General features: G+C 33.9%; 11 non-coding genes across 11 annotated transcripts; 1 reads left to right on the top strand and 10 right to left on the bottom strand.

Annotated features, from left to right (window-relative positions):
- Nucleotides 1-1,392: 1,392 nt before the first annotated feature.
- On the bottom strand, nucleotides 1,393-1,464 carry TRNAQ-UUG (transfer RNA glutamine (anticodon UUG)). Its single transcript has one exon. It is a non-coding gene; the product is annotated as a tRNA-Gln (tRNA).
- Nucleotides 1,465-3,908: 2,444 nt separating this feature from the next.
- Nucleotides 3,909-3,980, bottom strand: TRNAQ-UUG (transfer RNA glutamine (anticodon UUG)). Its single transcript has one exon. It is a non-coding gene; the product is annotated as a tRNA-Gln (tRNA).
- Nucleotides 3,981-6,424: 2,444 nt separating this feature from the next.
- On the bottom strand, nucleotides 6,425-6,496 carry TRNAQ-UUG (transfer RNA glutamine (anticodon UUG)). The gene has a single exon. It is a non-coding gene; the product is annotated as a tRNA-Gln (tRNA).
- A 2,444-nt stretch (nucleotides 6,497-8,940) lies between these two features.
- TRNAQ-UUG (transfer RNA glutamine (anticodon UUG)) lies at nucleotides 8,941-9,012 on the bottom strand. The gene has a single exon. It is a non-coding gene; the product is annotated as a tRNA-Gln (tRNA).
- A 2,444-nt stretch (nucleotides 9,013-11,456) lies between these two features.
- Nucleotides 11,457-11,528, bottom strand: TRNAQ-UUG (transfer RNA glutamine (anticodon UUG)). Its single transcript has one exon. It is a non-coding gene; the product is annotated as a tRNA-Gln (tRNA).
- Nucleotides 11,529-13,972: 2,444 nt separating this feature from the next.
- Nucleotides 13,973-14,044, bottom strand: TRNAQ-UUG (transfer RNA glutamine (anticodon UUG)). The gene has a single exon. It is a non-coding gene; the product is annotated as a tRNA-Gln (tRNA).
- Nucleotides 14,045-16,487: 2,443 nt separating this feature from the next.
- On the bottom strand, nucleotides 16,488-16,559 carry TRNAQ-UUG (transfer RNA glutamine (anticodon UUG)). Its single transcript has one exon. It is a non-coding gene; the product is annotated as a tRNA-Gln (tRNA).
- A 2,444-nt stretch (nucleotides 16,560-19,003) lies between these two features.
- TRNAQ-UUG (transfer RNA glutamine (anticodon UUG)) lies at nucleotides 19,004-19,075 on the bottom strand. The gene has a single exon. It is a non-coding gene; the product is annotated as a tRNA-Gln (tRNA).
- A 2,444-nt stretch (nucleotides 19,076-21,519) lies between these two features.
- On the bottom strand, nucleotides 21,520-21,591 carry TRNAQ-UUG (transfer RNA glutamine (anticodon UUG)). The gene has a single exon. It is a non-coding gene; the product is annotated as a tRNA-Gln (tRNA).
- Nucleotides 21,592-23,138: 1,547 nt separating this feature from the next.
- TRNAQ-CUG (transfer RNA glutamine (anticodon CUG)) lies at nucleotides 23,139-23,210 on the top strand. The gene has a single exon. It is a non-coding gene; the product is annotated as a tRNA-Gln (tRNA).
- An 825-nt stretch (nucleotides 23,211-24,035) lies between these two features.
- Nucleotides 24,036-24,107, bottom strand: TRNAQ-UUG (transfer RNA glutamine (anticodon UUG)). The gene has a single exon. It is a non-coding gene; the product is annotated as a tRNA-Gln (tRNA).
- Between the last annotated feature and the right edge of the window lie 1,343 nt (nucleotides 24,108-25,450).

The following is a 25,450-nucleotide window of genomic DNA, read 5'->3' as shown; positions in this document are numbered from 1 at the left end:
TAAAGTTTGTATTGATGTAACTTGTTCAAGCTGATGGACATTTTGAAAGCATTCAATAATTGACTCTTTCAACCTACTGGTGTTGGATATGAGCTATCAATGAACAAAGATGAAGAAATGGAAAAGCTCAAGAGTAATAAAAAAAGTCCCTCCAAGGTCTCAAATCGGATCATTGGATGCAAAGTCCAAATTGCCAACCATTGCTCTATGGAGCCACCCATGCAGGAGACAGAGACATTGCTTCTGTAGTCTGGAAATGTAGACTGTTTAATTATGCTACAGGCAAAGATGAACATTGTGATATAACTTTTATATTCTGATAAACATTTGAATATTTAACACTTTTATAGAGAATATAGCGAAAAGAATCAAATCACATTAAAGCTCTATCCACTATGACCATTCAAATGAGATATCTTTGTATCAATATAAGAGAAGGTCCATCACTGATGCGCTCTCTTTTGTCTCAATGGAAAAGTCACTCTTGTGTGAGAGGGGTCCATGGTGTAATGGTTAGCACTCTGGACTCTGAATCCAGCGATCCGAGTTCAAATCTCGGTGGGACCTACTACAATTATGAGATTCACTGTTTAACTCATTTTTTAGAATTTGGTCTAGAAAAAACCTAATATCAATGTTTTATACTGATGCGTATGAACGCATAAGTATGTATAGATGCATACATAGCTTTATCCGTCTAGATAGCTGTTAGACAATATGAACATATCAATTATTCATAAACATAAATATTGAAGCTGAACCTAGAAACTGTTCTTTCACATCCACATTGTAAACATGAGTTTATTTTCCTTTCTCATCTATATGGCCAGTAATGAGATAGTTCATTTTTGCTGATTTCTTAGCTGACAACATGCTGGACTTACACAGTGCATTTCATTGTGAATTTCTTTGAAAGTGAATTTCAGATTCACACCTTTGACATGTCTTTCAAAAGATTCAACTTTATTGGTTGTGGAATTACTGTTGAAAATCAGTGTGTAAAATCTTTGTACGTCTGAATTTCAAGATTATTATTCAAACTGCACATCTTCGGTCACCGTAATACAAAGTTTGGCTCCTCAAGTTTTGTTTTAATGAACGCTTTGCAATTAAAAAGTTCCTTGTTCCCCTTATCAATAACAGTAAGATTTTAAAAAGTAATGTCGTGCATCAGGCCCCTGTGATGAGTTTGAGAAACCAGAGTGAGTTTGTAAAATCTCTCATTATTTTGAGCCATTTAGTTTCCAGGTATTGTAAAAATTCAATTATTTGCTCACATCTAGTAAACTTTTAGAGTATAATCAATAAATTAATTTTTCACCCTACCGGTATTAGATATGTGATATTAATGAATACACTTGAAAGAAAATGATTTGGTCAAGAGTCATAAAATGGTCCCACCGAGATTTGAACTCGGATCATTGGATTCAAAGTCCAAAGTGCTAACCATTACACCATGGAACCTCCCATGTAAAAGGAGCGCAAACTGCTGCAGCAATGTGGAAATGTCAAAGTTTTTAATATTCTACTGTCAAAGAGAAACTGAATTGGATTGCTTTCCTATTCTGGTAAACTTTTGCATATTGAACTATGTTGGGGAAGGATGTTGCCCAAAAGACTCAAATAACGTTATAACTCTGTTGAACAGTGGTTTTTACGTGAGATAATATTTTTCAATGAAAGATAAGTTGCCCCCTGAGGCAAATCTCTTCTGTCAAAATGGAAAGCTCACCCTGGTACGGGAGGGTGGATGGTGTCATGGTTAGCACTCTGGACTCTGAAAACGGGGATCTGAGTACAAATTTCAGTGGGACTTATCTGAACTTTACAATTTTCTTTTCCATTCAGTTCTTAGAAGTTTTATTTGGAACAACATCACATTTACTTATAAACATGTAAAAATCAACCTGTACATATGTATCTCTGTATATATAGCTATATGTCTCTGTATATTTATAGGAAAATATAAACATATAGATTATAAAAATAAATATAATTAGTGGAGGTGAAAATCATGAACAGTTGTTGCCTCTCAGCATTTGAAACATGAGTTTCTACTTCTTTCTCTTTTATATGTCCTGAAATTGAGATAGTCACTTTTTACTCATTATTGATCCAACAATACAGTTGATGTATACAAAGCATATCATATGATTTGTGAATAAAGTTCAAAAATGAGAATTTGATCAGTACCTGTGATGCCTCCGACCAAAAGCTTATATTTTACGATTGGAGATCAACTGTTGTAAATCAGCATGAAAAACATTTTCTTTTCACGATTTCCATACTAATATAAAACAACATTTTTACTAGCTGAATGAGATCATCATTTGGGTTCCTCTATGTTTGATTGAAGAAAACTTCTCATTCAAAATGTGCTATTTTCGCCTTATCAATAGCAGGAAAGCTTAAAAAAGTGATGCTGTGAATCACCCGTCTGAAATGCGTTTGAGAAAATCAGGATATGATTTTATAATGGCTAACTACTTTGTGAAGAAATTTGATGTCAAAGTATTGTAAAGTTTGTATTGATGTAACTTGTTCAAGCTGATGGACATTTTGAAAGCATTCAATAATTGACTCTTTCAACCTACTGGTGTTGGATATGAGCTATCAATGAACAAAGATGAAGAAATGGAAAAGCTCAAGAGTAATAAAAAAAGTCCCTCCAAGGTCTCAAATCGGATCATTGGATGCAAAGTCCAAATTGCCAACCATTGCTCTATGGAGCCACCCATGCAGGAGACAGAGACATTGCTTCTGTAGTCTGGAAATGTAGACTGTTTAATTATGCTACAGGCAAAGATGAACATTGTGATATAACTTTTATATTCTGATAAACATTTGAATATTTAACACTTTTATAGAGAATATAGCGAAAAGAATCAAATCACATTAAAGCTCTATCCACTATGACCATTCAAATGAGATATCTTTGTATCAATATAAGAGAAGGCCATCACTGATGCGCTCTCTTTTGTCTCAATGGAAAAGTCACTCTTGTGTGAGAGGGGTCCATGGTGTAATGGTTAGCACTCTGGACTCTGAATCCAGCGATCCGAGTTCAAATCTCGGTGGGACCTACTACAATTATGAGATTCACTGTTTAACTCATTTTTTAGAATTTGGTCTAGAAAAAACCTAATATCAATGTTTTATACTGATGCGTATGAACGCATAAGTATGTATAGATGCATACATAGCTTTATCCGTCTAGATAGCTGTTAGACAATATGAACATATCAATTATTCATAAACATAAATATTGAAGCTGAACCTAGAAACTGTTCTTTCACATCCACATTGTAAACATGAGTTTATTTTCCTTTCTCATCTATATGGCCAGTAATGAGATAGTTCATTTTTGCTGATTTCTTAGCTGACAACATGCTGGACTTACACAGTGCATTTCATTGTGAATTTCTTTGAAAGTGAATTTCAGATTCACACCTTTGACATGTCTTTCAAAAGATTCAACTTTATTGGTTGTGGAATTACTGTTGAAAATCAGTGTGTAAAATCTTTGTACGTCTGAATTTCAAGATTATTATTCAAACTGCACATCTTCGGTCACCGTAATACAAAGTTTGGCTCCTCAAGTTTTGTTTTAATGAACGCTTTGCAATTAAAAAGTTCCTTGTTCCCCTTATCAATAACAGTAAGATTTTAAAAAGTAATGTCGTGCATCAGGCCCCTGTGATGAGTTTGAGAAACCAGAGTGAGTTTGTAAAATCTCTCATTATTTTGAGCCATTTAGTTTCCAGGTATTGTAAAAATTCAATTATTTGCTCACATCTAGTAAACTTTTAGAGTATAATCAATAAATTAATTTTTCACCCTACCGGTATTAGATATGTGATATTAATGAATACACTTGAAAGAAAATGATTTGGTCAAGAGTCATAAAATGGTCCCACCGAGATTTGAACTCGGATCATTGGATTCAAAGTCCAAAGTGCTAACCATTACACCATGGAACCTCCCATGTAAAAGGAGCGCAAACTGCTGCAGCAATGTGGAAATGTCAAAGTTTTTAATATTCTACTGTCAAAGAGAAACTGAATTGGATTGCTTTCCTATTCTGGTAAACTTTTGCATATTGAACTATGTTGGGGAAGGATGTTGCCCAAAAGACTCAAATAACGTTATAACTCTGTTGAACAGTGGTTTTTACGTGAGATAATATTTTTCAATGAAAGATAAGTTGCCCCCTGAGGCAAATCTCTTCTGTCAAAATGGAAAGCTCACCCTGGTACGGGAGGGTGGATGGTGTCATGGTTAGCACTCTGGACTCTGAAAACGGGGATCTGAGTACAAATTTCAGTGGGACTTATCTGAACTTTACAATTTTCTTTTCCATTCAGTTCTTAGAAGTTTTATTTGGAACAACATCACATTTACTTATAAACATGTAAAAATCAACCTGTACATATGTATCTCTGTATATATAGCTATATGTCTCTGTATATTTATAGGAAAATATAAACATATAGATTATAAAAATAAATATAATTAGTGGAGGTGAAAATCATGAACAGTTGTTGCCTCTCAGCATTTGAAACATGAGTTTCTACTTCTTTCTCTTTTATATGTCCTGAAATTGAGATAGTCACTTTTTACTCATTATTGATCCAACAATACAGTTGATGTATACAAAGCATATCATATGATTTGTGAATAAAGTTCAAAAATGAGAATTTGATCAGTACCTGTGATGCCTCCGACCAAAAGCTTATATTTTACGATTGGAGATCAACTGTTGTAAATCAGCATGAAAAACATTTTCTTTTCACGATTTCCATACTAATATAAAACAACATTTTTACTAGCTGAATGAGATCATCATTTGGGTTCCTCTATGTTTGATTGAAGAAAACTTCTCATTCAAAATGTGCTATTTTCGCCTTATCAATAGCAGGAAAGCTTAAAAAAGTGATGCTGTGAATCACCCGTCTGAAATGCGTTTGAGAAAATCAGGATATGATTTTATAATGGCTAACTACTTTGTGAAGAAATTTGATGTCAAAGTATTGTAAAGTTTGTATTGATGTAACTTGTTCAAGCTGATGGACATTTTGAAAGCATTCAATAATTGACTCTTTCAACCTACTGGTGTTGGATATGAGCTATCAATGAACAAAGATGAAGAAATGGAAAAGCTCAAGAGTAATAAAAAAAGTCCCTCCAAGGTCTCAAATCGGATCATTGGATGCAAAGTCCAAATTGCCAACCATTGCTCTATGGAGCCACCCATGCAGGAGACAGAGACATTGCTTCTGTAGTCTGGAAATGTAGACTGTTTAATTATGCTACAGGCAAAGATGAACATTGTGATATAACTTTTATATTCTGATAAACATTTGAATATTTAACACTTTTATAGAGAATATAGCGAAAAGAATCAAATCACATTAAAGCTCTATCCACTATGACCATTCAAATGAGATATCTTTGTATCAATATAAGAGAAGGCCATCACTGATGCGCTCTCTTTTGTCTCAATGGAAAAGTCACTCTTGTGTGAGAGGGGTCCATGGTGTAATGGTTAGCACTCTGGACTCTGAATCCAGCGATCCGAGTTCAAATCTCGGTGGGACCTACTACAATTATGAGATTCACTGTTTAACTCATTTTTTAGAATTTGGTCTAGAAAAAACCTAATATCAATGTTTTATACTGATGCGTATGAACGCATAAGTATGTATAGATGCATACATAGCTTTATCCGTCTAGATAGCTGTTAGACAATATGAACATATCAATTATTCATAAACATAAATATTGAAGCTGAACCTAGAAACTGTTCTTTCACATCCACATTGTAAACATGAGTTTATTTTCCTTTCTCATCTATATGGCCAGTAATGAGATAGTTCATTTTTGCTGATTTCTTAGCTGACAACATGCTGGACTTACACAGTGCATTTCATTGTGAATTTCTTTGAAAGTGAATTTCAGATTCACACCTTTGACATGTCTTTCAAAAGATTCAACTTTATTGGTTGTGGAATTACTGTTGAAAATCAGTGTGTAAAATCTTTGTACGTCTGAATTTCAAGATTATTATTCAAACTGCACATCTTCGGTCACCGTAATACAAAGTTTGGCTCCTCAAGTTTTGTTTTAATGAACGCTTTGCAATTAAAAAGTTCCTTGTTCCCCTTATCAATAACAGTAAGATTTTAAAAAGTAATGTCGTGCATCAGGCCCCTGTGATGAGTTTGAGAAACCAGAGTGAGTTTGTAAAATCTCTCATTATTTTGAGCCATTTAGTTTCCAGGTATTGTAAAAATTCAATTATTTGCTCACATCTAGTAAACTTTTAGAGTATAATCAATAAATTAATTTTTCACCCTACCGGTATTAGATATGTGATATTAATGAATACACTTGAACGAAAATGATTTGGTCAAGAGTCATAAAATGGTCCCACCGAGATTTGAACTCGGATCATTGGATTCAAAGTCCAAAGTGCTAACCATTACACCATGGAACCTCCCATGTAAAAGGAGCGCAAACTGCTGCAGCAATGTGGAAATGTCAAAGTTTTTAATATTCTACTGTCAAAGAGAAACTGAATTGGATTGCTTTCCTATTCTGGTAAACTTTTGCATATTGAACTATGTTGGGGAAGGATGTTGCCCAAAAGACTCAAATAACGTTATAACTCTGTTGAACAGTGGTTTTTACGTGAGATAATATTTTTCAATGAAAGATAAGTTGCCCCCTGAGGCAAATCTCTTCTGTCAAAATGGAAAGCTCACCCTGGTACGGGAGGGTGGATGGTGTCATGGTTAGCACTCTGGACTCTGAAAACGGGGATCTGAGTACAAATTTCAGTGGGACTTATCTGAACTTTACAATTTTCTTTTCCATTCAGTTCTTAGAAGTTTTATTTGGAACAACATCACATTTACTTATAAACATGTAAAAATCAACCTGTACATATGTATCTCTGTATATATAGCTATATGTCTCTGTATATTTATAGGAAAATATAAACATATAGATTATAAAAATAAATATAATTAGTGGAGGTGAAAATCATGAACAGTTGTTGCCTCTCAGCATTTGAAACATGAGTTTCTACTTCTTTCTCTTTTATATGTCCTGAAATTGAGATAGTCACTTTTTACTCATTATTGATCCAACAATACAGTTGATGTATACAAAGCATATCATATGATTTGTGAATAAAGTTAAAAAATGAGAATTTGATCAGTACCTGTGATGCCTCCGACCAAAAGCTTATATTTTACGATTGGAGATCAACTGTTGTAAATCAGCATGAAAAACATTTTCTTTTCACGATTTCCATACTAATATAAAACAACATTTTTACTAGCTGAATGAGATCATCATTTGGGTTCCTCTATGTTTGATTGAAGAAAACTTCTCATTCAAAATGTGCTATTTTCGCCTTATCAATAGCAGGAAAGCTTAAAAAAGTGATGCTGTGAATCACCCGTCTGAAATGCGTTTGAGAAAATCAGGATATGATTTTATAATGGCTAACTACTTTGTGAAGAAATTTGATGTCAAAGTATTGTAAAGTTTGTATTGATGTAACTTGTTCAAGCTGATGGACATTTTGAAAGCATTCAATAATTGACTCTTTCAACCTACTGGTGTTGGATATGAGCTATCAATGAACAAAGATGAAGAAATGGAAAAGCTCAAGAGTAATAAAAAAAGTCCCTCCAAGGTCTCAAATCGGATCATTGGATGCAAAGTCCAAATTGCCAACCATTGCTCTATGGAGCCACCCATGCAGGAGACAGAGACATTGCTTCTGTAGTCTGGAAATGTAGACTGTTTAATTATGCTACAGGCAAAGATGAACATTGTGATATAACTTTTATATTCTGATAAACATTTGAATATTTAACACTTTTATAGAGAATATAGCGAAAAGAATCAAATCACATTAAAGCTCTATCCACTATGACCATTCAAATGAGATATCTTTGTATCAATATAAGAGAAGGCCATCACTGATGCGCTCTCTTTTGTCTCAATGGAAAAGTCACTCTTGTGTGAGAGGGGTCCATGGTGTAATGGTTAGCACTCTGGACTCTGAATCCAGCGATCCGAGTTCAAATCTCGGTGGGACCTACTACAATTATGAGATTCACTGTTTAACTCATTTTTTAGAATTTGGTCTAGAAAAAACCTAATATCAATGTTTTATACTGATGCGTATGAACGCATAAGTATGTATAGATGCATACATAGCTTTATCCGTCTAGATAGCTGTTAGACAATATGAACATATCAATTATTCATAAACATAAATATTGAAGCTGAACCTAGAAACTGTTCTTTCACATCCACATTGTAAACATGAGTTTATTTTCCTTTCTCATCTATATGGCCAGTAATGAGATAGTTCATTTTTGCTGATTTCTTAGCTGACAACATGCTGGACTTACACAGTGCATTTCATTGTGAATTTCTTTGAAAGTGAATTTCAGATTCACACCTTTGACATGTCTTTCAAAAGATTCAACTTTATTGGTTGTGGAATTACTGTTGAAAATCAGTGTGTAAAATCTTTGTACGTCTGAATTTCAAGATTATTATTCAAACTGCACATCTTCGGTCACCGTAATACAAAGTTTGGCTCCTCAAGTTTTGTTTTAATGAACGCTTTGCAATTAAAAAGTTCCTTGTTCCCCTTATCAATAACAGTAAGATTTTAAAAAGTAATGTCGTGCATCAGGCCCCTGTGATGAGTTTGAGAAACCAGAGTGAGTTTGTAAAATCTCTCATTATTTTGAGCCATTTAGTTTCCAGGTATTGTAAAAATTCAATTATTTGCTCACATCTAGTAAACTTTTAGAGTATAATCAATAAATTAATTTTTCACCCTACCGGTATTAGATATGTGATATTAATGAATACACTTGAAAGAAAATGATTTGGTCAAGAGTCATAAAATGGTCCCACCGAGATTTGAACTCGGATCATTGGATTCAAAGTCCAAAGTGCTAACCATTACACCATGGAACCTCCCATGTAAAAGGAGCGCAAACTGCTGCAGCAATGTGGAAATGTCAAAGTTTTTAATATTCTACTGTCAAAGAGAAACTGAATTGGATTGCTTTCCTATTCTGGTAAACTTTTGCATATTGAACTATGTTGGGGAAGGATGTTGCCCAAAAGACTCAAATAACGTTATAACTCTGTTGAACAGTGGTTTTTACGTGAGATAATATTTTTCAATGAAAGATAAGTTGCCCCCTGAGGCAAATCTCTTCTGTCAAAATGGAAAGCTCACCCTGGTACGGGAGGGTGGATGGTGTCATGGTTAGCACTCTGGACTCTGAAAACGGGGATCTGAGTACAAATTTCAGTGGGACTTATCTGAACTTTACAATTTTCTTTTCCATTCAGTTCTTAGAAGTTTTATTTGGAACAACATCACATTTACTTATAAACATGTAAAAATCAACCTGTACATATGTATCTCTGTATATATAGCTATATGTCTCTGTATATTTATAGGAAAATATAAACATATAGATTATAAAAATAAATATAATTAGTGGAGGTGAAAATCATGAACAGTTGTTGCCTCTCAGCATTTGAAACATGAGTTTCTACTTCTTTCTCTTTTATATGTCCTGAAATTGAGATAGTCACTTTTTACTCATTATTGATCCAACAATACAGTTGATGTATACAAAGCATATCATATGATTTGTGAATAAAGTTCAAAAATGAGAATTTGATCAGTACCTGTGATGCCTCCGACCAAAAGCTTATATTTTACGATTGGAGATCAACTGTTGTAAATCAGCATGAAAAACATTTTCTTTTCACGATTTCCATACTAATATAAAACAACATTTTTACTAGCTGAATGAGATCATCATTTGGGTTCCTCTATGTTTGATTGAAGAAAACTTCTCATTCAAAATGTGCTATTTTCGCCTTATCAATAGCAGGAAAGCTTAAAAAAGTGATGCTGTGAATCACCCGTCTGAAATGCGTTTGAGAAAATCAGGATATGATTTTATAATGGCTAACTACTTTGTGAAGAAATTTGATGTCAAAGTATTGTAAAGTTTGTATTGATGTAACTTGTTCAAGCTGATGGACATTTTGAAAGCATTCAATAATTGACTCTTTCAACCTACTGGTGTTGGATATGAGCTATCAATGAACAAAGATGAAGAAATGGAAAAGCTCAAGAGTAATAAAAAAAGTCCCTCCAAGGTCTCAAATCGGATCATTGGATGCAAAGTCCAAATTGCCAACCATTGCTCTATGGAGCCACCCATGCAGGAGACAGAGACATTGCTTCTGTAGTCTGGAAATGTAGACTGTTTAATTATGCTACAGGCAAAGATGAACATTGTGATATAACTTTTATATTCTGATAAACATTTGAATATTTAACACTTTTATAGAGAATATAGCGAAAAGAATCAAATCACATTAAAGCTCTATCCACTATGACCATTCAAATGAGATATCTTTGTATCAATATAAGAGAAGGCCATCACTGATGCGCTCTCTTTTGTCTCAATGGAAAAGTCACTCTTGTGTGAGAGGGGTCCATGGTGTAATGGTTAGCACTCTGGACTCTGAATCCAGCGATCCGAGTTCAAATCTCGGTGGGACCTACTACAATTATGAGATTCACTGTTTAACTCATTTTTTAGAATTTGGTCTAGAAAAAACCTAATATCAATGTTTTATACTGATGCGTATGAACGCATAAGTATGTATAGATGCATACATAGCTTTATCCGTCTAGATAGCTGTTAGACAATATGAACATATCAATTATTCATAAACATAAATATTGAAGCTGAACCTAGAAACTGTTCTTTCACATCCACATTGTAAACATGAGTTTATTTTCCTTTCTCATCTATATGGCCAGTAATGAGATAGTTCATTTTTGCTGATTTCTTAGCTGACAACATGCTGGACTTACACAGTGCATTTCATTGTGAATTTCTTTGAAAGTGAATTTCAGATTCACACCTTTGACATGTCTTTCAAAAGATTCAACTTTATTGGTTGTGGAATTACTGTTGAAAATCAGTGTGTAAAATCTTTGTACGTCTGAATTTCAAGATTATTATTCAAACTGCACATCTTCGGTCACCGTAATACAAAGTTTGGCTCCTCAAGTTTTGTTTTAATGAACGCTTTGCAATTAAAAAGTTCCTTGTTCCCCTTATCAATAACAGTAAGATTTTAAAAAGTAATGTCGTGCATCAGGCCCCTGTGATGAGTTTGAGAAACCAGAGTGAGTTTGTAAAATCTCTCATTATTTTGAGCCATTTAGTTTCCAGGTATTGTAAAAATTCAATTATTTGCTCACATCTAGTAAACTTTTAGAGTATAATCAATAAATTAATTTTTCACCCTACCGGTATTAGATATGTGATATTAATGAATACACTTGAAAGAAAATGATTTGGTCAAGAGTCATAAAATGGTCCCACCGAGATTTGAACTCGGATCATTGGATTCAAAGTCCAAAGTGCTAACCATTACACCATGGAACCTCCCATGTAAAAGGAGCGCAAACTGCTGCAGCAATGTGGAAATGTCAAAGTTTTTAATATTCTACTGTCAAAGAGAAACTGAATTGGATTGCTTTCCTATTCTGGTAAACTTTTGCATATTGAACTATGTTGGGGAAGGATGTTGCCCAAAAGACTCAAATAACGTTATAACTCTGTTGAACAGTGGTTTTTACGTGAGATAATATTTTTCAATGAAAGATAAGTTGCCCCCTGAGGCAAATCTCTTCTGTCAAAATGGAAAGCTCACCCTGGTACGGGAGGGTGGATGGTGTCATGGTTAGCACTCTGGACTCTGAAAACGGGGATCTGAGTACAAATTTCAGTGGGACTTATCTGAACTTTACAATTTTCTTTTCCATTCAGTTCTTAGAAGTTTTATTTGGAACAACATCACATTTACTTATAAACATGTAAAAATCAACCTGTACATATGTATCTCTGTATATATAGCTATATGTCTCTGTATATTTATAGGAAAATATAAACATATAGATTATAAAAATAAATATAATTAGTGGAGGTGAAAATCATGAACAGTTGTTGCCTCTCAGCATTTGAAACATGAGTTTCTACTTCTTTCTCTTTTATATGTCCTGAAATTGAGATAGTCACTTTTTACTCATTATTGATCCAACAATACAGTTGATGTATACAAAGCATATCATATGATTTGTGAATAAAGTTCAAAAATGAGAATTTGATCAGTACCTGTGATGCCTCCGACCAAAAGCTTATATTTTACGATTGGAGATCAACTGTTGTAAATCAGCATGAAAAACATTTTCTTTTCACGATTTCCATACTAATATAAAACAACATTTTTACTAGCTGAATGAGATCATCATTTGGGTTCCTCTATGTTTGATTGAAGAAAACTTCTCATTCAAAATGTGCTATTTTCGCCTTATCAATAGCAGGAAAGCTTAAAAAAGTGATGCTGTGAATCACCCGTCTGAAATGCGTTTGAGAAAATCAGGATATGATTTTATAATGGCTAACTACTTTGTGAAGAAATTTGATGTCAAAGTATTGTAAAGTTTGTATTGATGTAACTTGTTCAAGCTGATGGACATTTTGAAAGCATTCAATAATTGACTCTTTCAACCTACTGGTGTTGGATATGAGCTATCAATGAACAAAGATGAAGAAATGGAAAAGCTCAAGAGTAATAAAAAAAGTCCCTCCAAGGTCTCAAATCGGATCATTGGATGCAAAGTCCAAATTGCCAACCATTGCTCTATGGAGCCACCCATGCAGGAGACAGAGACATTGCTTCTGTAGTCTGGAAATGTAGACTGTTTAATTATGCTACAGGCAAAGATGAACATTGTGATATAACTTTTATATTCTGATAAACATTTGAATATTTAACACTTTTATAGAGAATATAGCGAAAAGAATCAAATCACATTAAAGCTCTATCCACTATGACCATTCAAATGAGATATCTTTGTATCAATATAAGAGAAGGCCATCACTGATGCGCTCTCTTTTGTCTCAATGGAAAAGTCACTCTTGTGTGAGAGGGGTCCATGGTGTAATGGTTAGCACTCTGGACTCTGAATCCAGCGATCCGAGTTCAAATCTCGGTGGGACCTACTACAATTATGAGATTCACTGTTTAACTCATTTTTTAGAATTTGGTCTAGAAAAAACCTAATATCAATGTTTTATACTGATGCGTATGAACGCATAAGTATGTATAGATGCATACATAGCTTTATCCGTCTAGATAGCTGTTAGACAATATGAACATATCAATTATTCATAAACATAAATATTGAAGCTGAACCTAGAAACTGTTCTTTCACATCCACATTGTAAACATGAGTTTATTTTCCTTTCTCATCTATATGGCCAGTAATGAGATAGTTCATTTTTGCTGATTTCTTAGCTGACAACATGCTGGACTTACACAGTGCATTTCATTGTGAATTTCTTTGAAAGTGAATTTCAGATTCACACCTTTGACATGTCTTTCAAAAGATTCAACTTTATTGGTTGTGGAATTACTGTTGAAAATCAGTGTGTAAAATCTTTGTACGTCTGAATTTCAAGATTATTATTCAAACTGCACATCTTCGGTCACCGTAATACAAAGTTTGGCTCCTCAAGTTTTGTTTTAATGAACGCTTTGCAATTAAAAAGTTCCTTGTTCCCCTTATCAATAACAGTAAGATTTTAAAAAGTAATGTCGTGCATCAGGCCCCTGTGATGAGTTTGAGAAACCAGAGTGAGTTTGTAAAATCTCTCATTATTTTGAGCCATTTAGTTTCCAGGTATTGTAAAAATTCAATTATTTGCTCACATCTAGTAAACTTTTAGAGTATAATCAATAAATTAATTTTTCACCCTACCGGTATTAGATATGTGATATTAATGAATACACTTGAAAGAAAATGATTTGGTCAAGAGTCATAAAATGGTCCCACCGAGATTTGAACTCGGATCATTGGATTCAAAGTCCAAAGTGCTAACCATTACACCATGGAACCTCCCATGTAAAAGGAGCGCAAACTGCTGCAGCAATGTGGAAATGTCAAAGTTTTTAATATTCTACTGTCAAAGAGAAACTGAATTGGATTGCTTTCCTATTCTGGTAAACTTTTGCATATTGAACTATGTTGGGGAAGGATGTTGCCCAAAAGACTCAAATAACGTTATAACTCTGTTGAACAGTGGTTTTTACGTGAGATAATATTTTTCAATGAAAGATAAGTTGCCCCCTGAGGCAAATCTCTTCTGTCAAAATGGAAAGCTCACCCTGGTACGGGAGGGTGGATGGTGTCATGGTTAGCACTCTGGACTCTGAAAACGGGGATCTGAGTACAAATTTCAGTGGGACTTATCTGAACTTTACAATTTTCTTTTCCATTCAGTTCTTAGAAGTTTTATTTGGAACAACATCACATTTACTTATAAACATGTAAAAATCAACCTGTACATATGTATCTCTGTATATATAGCTATATGTCTCTGTATATTTATAGGAAAATATAAACATATAGATTATAAAAATAAATATAATTAGTGGAGGTGAAAATCATGAACAGTTGTTGCCTCTCAGCATTTGAAACATGAGTTTCTACTTCTTTCTCTTTTATATGTCCTGAAATTGAGATAGTCACTTTTTACTCATTATTGATCCAACAATACAGTTGATGTATACAAAGCATATCATATGATTTGTGAATAAAGTTCAAAAATGAGAATTTGATCAGTACCTGTGATGCCTCCGACCAAAAGCTTATATTTTACGATTGGAGATCAACTGTTGTAAATCAGCATGAAAAACATTTTCTTTTCACGATTTCCATACTAATATAAAACAACATTTTTACTAGCTGAATGAGATCATCATTTGGGTTCCTCTATGTTTGATTGAAGAAAACTTCTCATTCAAAATGTGCTATTTTCGCCTTATCAATAGCAGGAAAGCTTAAAAAAGTGATGCTGTGAATCACCCGTCTGAAATGCGTTTGAGAAAATCAGGATATGATTTTATAATGGCTAACTACTTTGTGAAGAAATTTGATGTCAAAGTATTGTAAAGTTTGTATTGATGTAACTTGTTCAAGCTGATGGACATTTTGAAAGCATTCAATAATTGACTCTTTCAACCTACTGGTGTTGGATATGAGCTATCAATGAACAAAGATGAAGAAATGGAAAAGCTCAAGAGTAATAAAAAAAGTCCCTCCAAGGTCTCAAATCGGATCATTGGATGCAAAGTCCAAATTGCCAACCATTGCTCTATGGAGCCACCCATGCAGGAGACAGAGACATTGCTTCTGTAGTCTGGAAATGTAGACTGTTTAATTATGCTACAGGCAAAGATGAACATTGTGATATAACTTTTATATTCTGATAAACATTTGAATATTTAACACTTTTATAGAGAATATAGCGAAAGAATCAAATCACATTAAAGCTCTATCCACTATGACCATTCAAATGAGATATCTTTGTATCAATATAAGAGAAGGCCATCACTGATGCGCTCTCTTTTGTCTCAATGGAAAAGTCACTCTTGTGTGAGAGGGGTCCATGGTGTAATGGTTAGCACTCTGGACTCTGAATCCAGCGATCCGAGTTCAAATCTCGGTGGGACCTACTACAATTATGAGATTCACTGTTTAACTCATTTTTTAGAATTTGGTCTAGAAAAAACCTAATATCAATGTTTTATACTGATGCGTATGAACGCATAAGTATGTATAGATGCATACATAGCTTTATCCGTCTAGATAGCTGTTAGACAATATGAACATATCAATTATTCATAAACATAAATATTGAAGCTGAACCTAGAAACTGTTCTTTCACATCCACATTGTAAACATGAGTTTATTTTCCTTTCTCATCTATATGGCCAGTAATGAGATAGTTCATTTTTGCTGATTTCTTAGCTGACAACATGCTGGACTTACACAGTGCATTTCATTGTGAATTTCTTTGAAAGTGAATTTCAGATTCACACCTTTGACATGTCTTTCAAAAGATTCAACTTTATTGGTTGTGGAATTACTGTTGAAAATCAGTGTGTAAAATCTTTGTACGTCTGAATTTCAAGATTATTATTCAAACTGCACATCTTCGGTCACCGTAATACAAAGTTTGGCTCCTCAAGTTTTGTTTTAATGAACGCTTTGCAATTAAAAAGTTCCTTGTTCCCCTTATCAATAACAGTAAGATTTTAAAAAGTAATGTCGTGCATCAGGCCCCTGTGATGAGTTTGAGAAACCAGAGTGAGTTTGTAAAATCTCTCATTATTTTGAGCCATTTAGTTTCCAGGTATTGTAAAAATTCAATTATTTGCTCACATCTAGTAAACTTTTAGAGTATAATCAATAAATTAATTTTTCACCCTACCGGTATTAGATATGTGATATTAATGAATACACTTGAACGAAAATGATTTGGTCAAGAGTCATAAAATGGTCCCACCGAGATTTGAACTCGGATCATTGGATTCAAAGTCCAAAGTGCTAACCATTACACCATGGAACCTCCCATGTAAAAGGAGCGCAAACTGCTGCAGCAATGTGGAAATGTCAAAGTTTTTAATATTCTACTGTCAAAGAGAAACTGAATTGGATTGCTTTCCTATTCTGGTAAACTTTTGCATATTGAACTATGTTGGGGAAGGATGTTGCCCAAAAGACTCAAATAACGTTATAACTCTGTTGAACAGTGGTTTTTACGTGAGATAATATTTTTCAATGAAAGATAAGTTGCCCCCTGAGGCAAATCTCTTCTGTCAAAATGGAAAGCTCACCCTGGTACGGGAGGGTGGATGGTGTCATGGTTAGCACTCTGGACTCTGAAAACGGGGATCTGAGTACAAATTTCAGTGGGACTTATCTGAACTTTACAATTTTCTTTTCCATTCAGTTCTTAGAAGTTTTATTTGGAACAACATCACATTTACTTATAAACATGTAAAAATCAACCTGTACATATGTATCTCTGTATATATAGCTATATGTCTCTGTATATTTATAGGAAAATATAAACATATAGATTATAAAAATAAATATAATTAGTGGAGGTGAAAATCATGAACAGTTGTTGCCTCTCAGCATTTGAAACATGAGTTTCTACTTCTTTCTCTTTTATATGTCCTGAAATTGAGATAGTCACTTTTTACTCATTATTGATCCAACAATACAGTTGATGTATACAAAGCATATCATATGATTTGTGAATAAAGTTAAAAAATGAGAATTTGATCAGTACCTGTGATGCCTCCGACCAAAAGCTTATATTTTACGATTGGAGATCAACTGTTGTAAATCAGCATGAAAAACATTTTCTTTTCACGATTTCCATACTAATATAAAACAACATTTTTACTAGCTGAATGAGATCATCATTTGGGTTCCTCTATGTTTGATTGAAGAAAACTTCTCATTCAAAATGTGCTATTTTCGCCTTATCAATAGCAGGAAAGCTTAAAAAAGTGATGCTGTGAATCACCCGTCTGAAATGCGTTTGAGAAAATCAGGATATGATTTTATAATGGCTAACTACTTTGTGAAGAAATTTGATGTCAAAGTATTGTAAAGTTTGTATTGATGTAACTTGTTCAAGCTGATGGACATTTTGAAAGCATTCAATAATTGACTCTTTCAACCTACTGGTGTTGGATATGAGCTATCAATGAACAAAGATGAAGAAATGGAAAAGCTCAAGAGTAATAAAAAAAGTCCCTCCAAGGTCTCAAATCGGATCATTGGATGCAAAGTCCAAATTGCCAACCATTGCTCTATGGAGCCACCCATGCAGGAGACAGAGACATTGCTTCTGTAGTCTGGAAATGTAGACTGTTTAATTATGCTACAGGCAAAGATGAACATTGTGATATAACTTTTATATTCTGATAAACATTTGAATATTTAACACTTTTATAGAGAATATAGCGAAAAGAATCAAATCACATTAAAGCTCTATCCACTATGACCATTCAAATGAGATATCTTTGTATCAATATAAGAGAAGGCCATCACTGATGCGCTCTCTTTTGTCTCAATGGAAAAGTCACTCTTGTGTGAGAGGGGTCCATGGTGTAATGGTTAGCACTCTGGACTCTGAATCCAGCGATCCGAGTTCAAATCTCGGTGGGACCTACTACAATTATGAGATTCACTGTTTAACTCATTTTTTAGAATTTGGTCTAGAAAAAACCTAATATCAATGTTTTATACTGATGCGTATGAACGCATAAGTATGTATAGATGCATACATAGCTTTATCCGTCTAGATAGCTGTTAGACAATATGAACATATCAATTATTCATAAACATAAATATTGAAGCTGAACCTAGAAACTGTTCTTTCACATCCACATTGTAAACATGAGTTTATTTTCCTTTCTCATCTATATGGCCAGTAATGAGATAGTTCATTTTTGCTGATTTCTTAGCTGACAACATGCTGGACTTACACAGTGCATTTCATTGTGAATTTCTTTGAAAGTGAATTTCAGATTCACACCTTTGACATGTCTTTCAAAAGATTCAACTTTATTGGTTGTGGAATTACTGTTGAAAATCAGTGTGTAAAATCTTTGTACGTCTGAATTTCAAGATTATTATTCAAACTGCACATCTTCGGTCACCGTAATACAAAGTTTGGCTCCTCAAGTTTTGTTTTAATGAATGCTTTGCAATTAAAAAGTTCCTTGTTCCCCTTATCAATAACAGTAAGATTTTAAAAAGTAATGTCGTGCATCAGGCCCCTGTGATGAGTTTGAGAAACCAGAGTGAGTTTGTAAAATCTCTCATTATTTTGAGCCATTTAGTTTCCAGGTATTGTAAAAATTCTATTATTTGCTCACATCTAGTAAACTTTTAGAGTATAATCAATAAATTAATTTTTCACCCTACCGGTATTAGATATGTGATATTAATGAATACACTTGAAAGAAAATGATTTGGTCAAGAGTCATAAAATGGTCCCACCGAGATTTGAACTCGGATCATTGGATTCAAAATCCAAAGTGCTAACCATTACACCATGGAACCTCCCATGTGAAAGGAGCGCAAACTGCTGCAGCAATGTGGAAATGTCAAAGTTTTTAATATTCTACTGTCAAAGAGAAACTGAATTGGATTGCTTTCCTATTCTGGTAAACTTTTGCATATTGAACTATGTTGGGGAAGGATGTTGCCCAAAAGACTCAAATAACGTTATAACTCTGTTGAACAGTGGTTTTTACGTGAGATAATATTTTTCAATGAAAGATAAGTTGCCCCCTGAGGCAAATCTCTTCTGTCAAAATGGAAAGCTCACCCTGGTACGGGAGGGTGGATGGTGTCATGGTTAGCACTCTGGACTCTGAAAACGGGGATCTGAGTACAAATTTCAGTGGGACTTATCTGAACTTTACAATTTTCTTTTCCATTCAGTTCTTAGAAGTTTTATTTGGAACAACATCACATTTACTTATAAACATGTAAAAATCAACCTGTACATATGTATCTCTGTATATATAGCTATATGTCTCTGTATATTTATAGGAAAATATAAACATATAGATTATAAAAATAAATATAATTAGTGGAGGTGAAAATCATGAACAGTTGTTGCCTCTCAGCATTTGAAACATGAGTTTCTACTTCTTTCTCTTTTATATGTCCTGAAATTGAGATAGTCACTTTTTACTCATTATTGATCCAACAATACAGTTGATGTATACAAAGCATATCATATGATTTGTGAATAAAGTTCAAAAATGAGAATTTGATCAGTACCTGTGATGCCTCCGACCAAAAGCTTATATTTTACGATTGGAGATCAACTGTTGTAAATCAGCATGAAAAACATTTTCTTTTCACGATTTCCATACTAATATAAAACAACATTTTTACTAGCTGAATGAGATCATCATTTGGGTTCCTCTATGTTTGATTGAAGAAAACTTCTCATTCAAAATGTGCTATTTTCGCCTTATCAATAGCAGGAAAGCTTAAAAAAGTGATGCTGTGAATCACCCGTCTGAAATGCGTTTGAGAAAATCAGGATATGATTTTATAATGGCTAACTACTTTGTGAAGAAATTTGATGTCAAAGTATTGTAAAGTTTGTATTGATGTAACTTGTTCAAGCTGATGGACATTTTGAAAGCATTCAATAATTGACTCTTTCAACCTACTGGTGTTGGATATGAGCTATCAATGAACAAAGATGAAGAAATGGAAAAGCTCAAGAGTAATAAAAAAAGTCCCTCCAAGGTCTCAAATCGGATCATTGGATGCAAAGTCCAAATTGCCAACCATTGCTCTATGGAGCCACCCATGCAGGAGACAGAGACATTGCTTCTGTAGTCTGGAAATGTAGACTGTTTAATTATGCTACAGGCAAAGATGAACATTGTGATATAACTTTTATATTCTGATAAACATTTGAATATTTAACACTTTTATAGAGAATATAGCGAAAAGAATCAAATCACATTAAAGCTCTATCCACTATGACCATTCAAATGAGATATCTTTGTATCAATATAAGAGAAGGCCATCACTGATGCGCTCTCTTTTGTCTCAATGGAAAAGTCACTCTTGTGTGAGAGGGGTCCATGGTGTAATGGTTAGCACTCTGGACTCTGAATCCAGCGATCCGAGTTCAAATCTCGGTGGGACCTACTACAATTATGAGATTCACTGTTTAACTCATTTTTTAGAATTTGGTCTAGAAAAAACCTAATATCAATGTTTTATACTGATGCGTATGAACGCATAAGTATGTATAGATGCATACATAGCTTTATCCGTCTAGATAGCTGTTAGACAATATGAACATATCAATTATTCATAAACATAAATATTGAAGCTGAACCTAGAAACTGTTCTTTCACATCCACATTGTAAACATGAGTTTATTTTCCTTTCTCATCTATATGGCCAGTAATGAGATAGTTCATTTTTGCTGATTTCTTAGCTGACAACATGCTGGACTTACACAGTGCATTTCATTGTGAATTTCTTTGAAAGTGAATTTCAGATTCACACCTTTGACATGTCTTTCAAAAGATTCAACTTTATTGGTTGTGGAATTACTGTTGAAAATCAGTGTGTAAAATCTTTGTACGTCTGAATTTCAAGATTATTATTCAAACTGCACATCTTCGGTCACCGTAATACAAAGTTTGGCTCCTCAAGTTTTGTTTTAATGAATGCTTTGCAATTAAAAAGTTCCTTGTTCCCCTTATCAATAACAGTAAGATTTTAAAAAGTAATGTCGTGCATCAGGCCCCTGTGATGAGTTTGAGAAACCAGAGTGAGTTTGTAAAATCTCTCATTATTTTGAGCCATTTAGTTTCCAGGTATTGTAAAAATTCTATTATTTGCTCACATCTAGTAAACTTTTAGAGTATAATCAATAAATTAATTTTTCACCCTACCGGTATTAGATATGTGATATTAATGAAAACACTTGAAAGAAAATGATTTGGTCAAGAGTCATAAAATGGTCCCACCGAGATTTGAACTCGGATCATTGGATTCAAAATCCAAAGTGCTAACCATTACACCATGGAACCTCCCATGTGAAAGGAGCGCAAACTGCTGCAGCAATGTGGAAATGTCAAAGTTTTTAATATTCTACTGTCAAAGAGAAACTGAATTGGATTGCTTTCCTATTCTGGTAAACTTTTGCATATTGAACTATGTTGGGGAAGGATGTTGCCCAAAAGACTCAAATAACGTTATAAATCTGTTGAACAGTGGTTTTTACGTGAGATAATATTTTTCAATGAAAGATAAGTTGCCCCCTGAGGCAAATCTCTTCTGTCAAAATGGAAAGCTCACCCTGGTACGGGAGGGTGGATGGTGTCATGGTTAGCTCTCTGGACTCTGAAAACGGGGATCTGAGTACAAATTTCAGTGGGACTTATCTGAACTTTACAATTTTCTTTTCCATTCAGTTCTTAGAAGTTTTATTTGGAACAACATCACATTTACTTATAAACATGTAAAAATCAACCTGTACATATGTATCTCTGTATATATAGCTATATGTCTCTGTATATTTATAGGAAAATATAAACATATAGATTATAAAAATAAATATAATTAGTGGAGGTGAAAATCATGAACAGTTGTTGCCTCTCAGCATTTGAAACATGAGTTTCTACTTCTTTCTCTTTTATATGTCCTGAAATTGAGAAAGTCACTTTTTACTCATTATTGATCCAACAATACAGTTGATGTATACAAAGCATATCATATGATTTGTGAATAAAGTTCGAAAATGAGAATTTGATCAGTACCTGTGATGCCTCCGACCAAAAGCTTATATTTTACGATTGGAGATCAACTGTTGTAAATCAGCATGAAAAACATTTTCTTTTCACGATTTCCATACTAATATAAAACAACATTTTTACTAGCTGAATGAGATCATCATTTGGGTTCCTCTATGTTTGATTGAAGAAAACTTCTCATTCAAAATGTGCTATTTTCGCCTTATCAATAGCAGGAAAGCTTAAAAAAGTGATGCTGTGAATCACCCGTCTGAAATGCGTTTGAGAAAATCAGGATATGATTTTATAATGGCTAACTACTTTGTGAAGAAATTTGATGTCAAAGTATTGTAAAGTTTGTATTGATGTAACTTGTTCAAGCTGATGGACATTTTGAAAGCATTCAATAATTGACTCTTTCAACCTACTGGTGTTGGATTTGAGCTATCACTGAACAAAGATGAAGAAATGGAAAAGCTCAAGAGTAATAAAAAAAGTCCCTCCAAGGTCTCAAATCGGATCATTGGATGCAAAGTCCAAATTGCCAACCATTGCTCTATGGAGCCACCCATGCAGGAGACAGAGACATTGCTTCTGTAGTCTGGAAATGTAGACTGTTTAATTATGCTACAGGCAAAGATGAACATTGTGATATAACTTTTATATTCTGATAAACATTTGAATATTTAACACTTTTATAGAGAATATAGCGAAAAGAATCAAATCACATTAAAGCTCTATCCACTATGACCATTCAAATGAGATATCTTTGTATCAATATAAGAGAAGGCCATCACTGATGCGCTCTCTTTTGTCTCAATGGAAAAGTCACTCTTGTGTGAGAGGGTTCCATGGTGTAATGGTTAGCACTCTGGACTCTGAATCCAGCGATCCGAGTTCAAATCTCGGTGGGACCTACTACAATTATGAGATTCACTGTTTAACTCATTTTTTAGAATTTGGTCTAGAAAAAACCTAATATCAATGTTTTATACTGATGCGTATGAACGCATAAGTATGTATAGATGCATACATAGCTTTATCCGTCTAGATAGCTGTTAGACAATATGAACATATCAATTATTCAGAAACATAAATATTGAAGCTGAACCTAGAAACTGTTCTTTCACATCCACATTGTAAACATGAGTTTATTTTCCTTTCTCATCTATATGGCCAGTAATGAGATAGTTCATTTTTGCTGATTTCTTAGCTGACAACATGCTGGACTTACACAGTGCATTTCATTGTGAATTTCTTTGAAAGTGAATTTCAGATTCACACCTTTGACATGTCTTTCAAAAGATTCAACTTTATTGGTTGTGGAATTACTGTTGAAAATCAGAGTGTAAAATCTTTGTACGTCTGAATTTCAAGATTATTATTCAAACTGCACATCTTCGGTCACCGTAATTCAAAGTTTGGCTCCTCAAGTTTTGTTTTAATGAACGCTTTGCAATTAAAAAGTTCCTTGTTCCCCTTATCAATAACAGTAAGATTTTAAAAAGTAATGTCGTGCATCAGGCCCCTGTGATGAGTTTGAGAAACCAGAGTGAGTTTGTAAAATCTCTCATTATTTTGAGCCATTTAGTTTCCAGGTATTGTAAAAATTCAATTATTTGCTCACATCTAGTAAACTTTTAGAGTATAATCAATAAATTAATTTTTCACCCTACCGGTATTAGATATGTGATATTAATGAATACACTTGAAAGAAAATGATTTGGTCAAGAGTCATAAAATGGTCCCACCGAGATTTGAACTCGGATCATTGGATTCAAAGTCCAAAGTGCTAACCATTACACCATGGAACCTCCCATGTAAAAGGAGCGCAAACTGCTGCAGCAATGTGGAAATGTCAAAGTTTTTAATATTCTACTGTCAAAGAGAAACTGAATTGGATTGCTTTCCTATTCTGGTAAACTTTTGCATATTGAACTATGTTGGGGAAGGATGTTGCCCAAAAGACTCAAATAACGTTATAACTCTGTTGAACAGTGGTTTTTACGTGAGATAATATTTTTCAATGAAAGATAAGTTGCCCCCTGAGGCAAATCTCTTCTGTCAAAATGGAAAGCTCGCCCTGGTACGGGAGGGTGGATGGTGTCATGGTTAGCACTCTGGACTCTGAAAACGGGGATCTGAGTACAAATTTCAGTGGGACTTATCTGAACTTTACAATTTTCTTTTCCATTCAGTTCTTAGAAGTTTTATTTGGAACAACATCACATGTACTTATAAACATGTAAAAATCAACCTGTACATATGTATCTCTGTATATATAGCTATATGTCTCTGTATATTTATAGGAAAATATAAACATATAGATTATAAAAATAAATATAATTAGTGGAGGTGAAAATCATGAACAGTTGTTGCCTCTCAGCATTTGAAACATGAGTTTCTACTTCTTTCTCTTTTATATGTCCTGAAATTGAGATAGTCACTTTTTACTCATTATTGATCCAACGATACAGTTTATGTATAGAAAGCATATCATATGATTTGTGAACAATGTTCAAAAATTAGAATTTGATCAGTACCTGTGATGCCTCCGACCAAAAGCTTATATTTTACGATTGGAGATCAACTGTTGTAAATCAGCATGAAACACATTTTCTTTTCACGATTTCCATACTAATATAAAACAACATTTTTACTAGCTGAATGAGATCATCATTTGGGTTCCTCTATGTTTGATTGAAGAAAACTTCTCATTCAAAATGTGCTATTTTCGCCTTATCAATAGCAGGAAAGCTTAAAAAAGTGATGCTGTGAATCACCCGTCTGAAATGCGTTTGAGAAAATCAGGATATGATTTTATAATGGCTAACTACTTTGTGAAGAAATTTGATGTCAAAGTATTGTAAAGTTTGTATTGATGTAACTTGTTCAAGCTGATGGACATTTTGAAAGCATTCAATAATTGACTCTTTCAACCTACTGGTGTTGGATATGAGCTATCAATGAACAAAGATGAAGAAATGGAAAAGCTCAAGAGTAATAAAAAAAGTCCCTCCAAGGTCTCAAATCGGATCATTGGATGCAAAGTCCAAATTGCCAACCATTGCTCTATGGAGCCACCCATGCAGGAGACAGAGACATTGCTTCTGTAGTCTGGAAATGTAGACTGTTTAATTATGCTACAGGCAAAGAT

The sequence above is a fragment of the Triturus cristatus genome, chromosome 5_2 (genome assembly GCF_964204655.1).
Source record: "Triturus cristatus chromosome 5_2, aTriCri1.1, whole genome shotgun sequence".
In the NCBI taxonomy this organism is placed as follows: Eukaryota; Metazoa; Chordata; class Amphibia; order Caudata; family Salamandridae; genus Triturus; species Triturus cristatus.
This window is presented reverse-complemented; position numbering and strand designations above follow the sequence as displayed.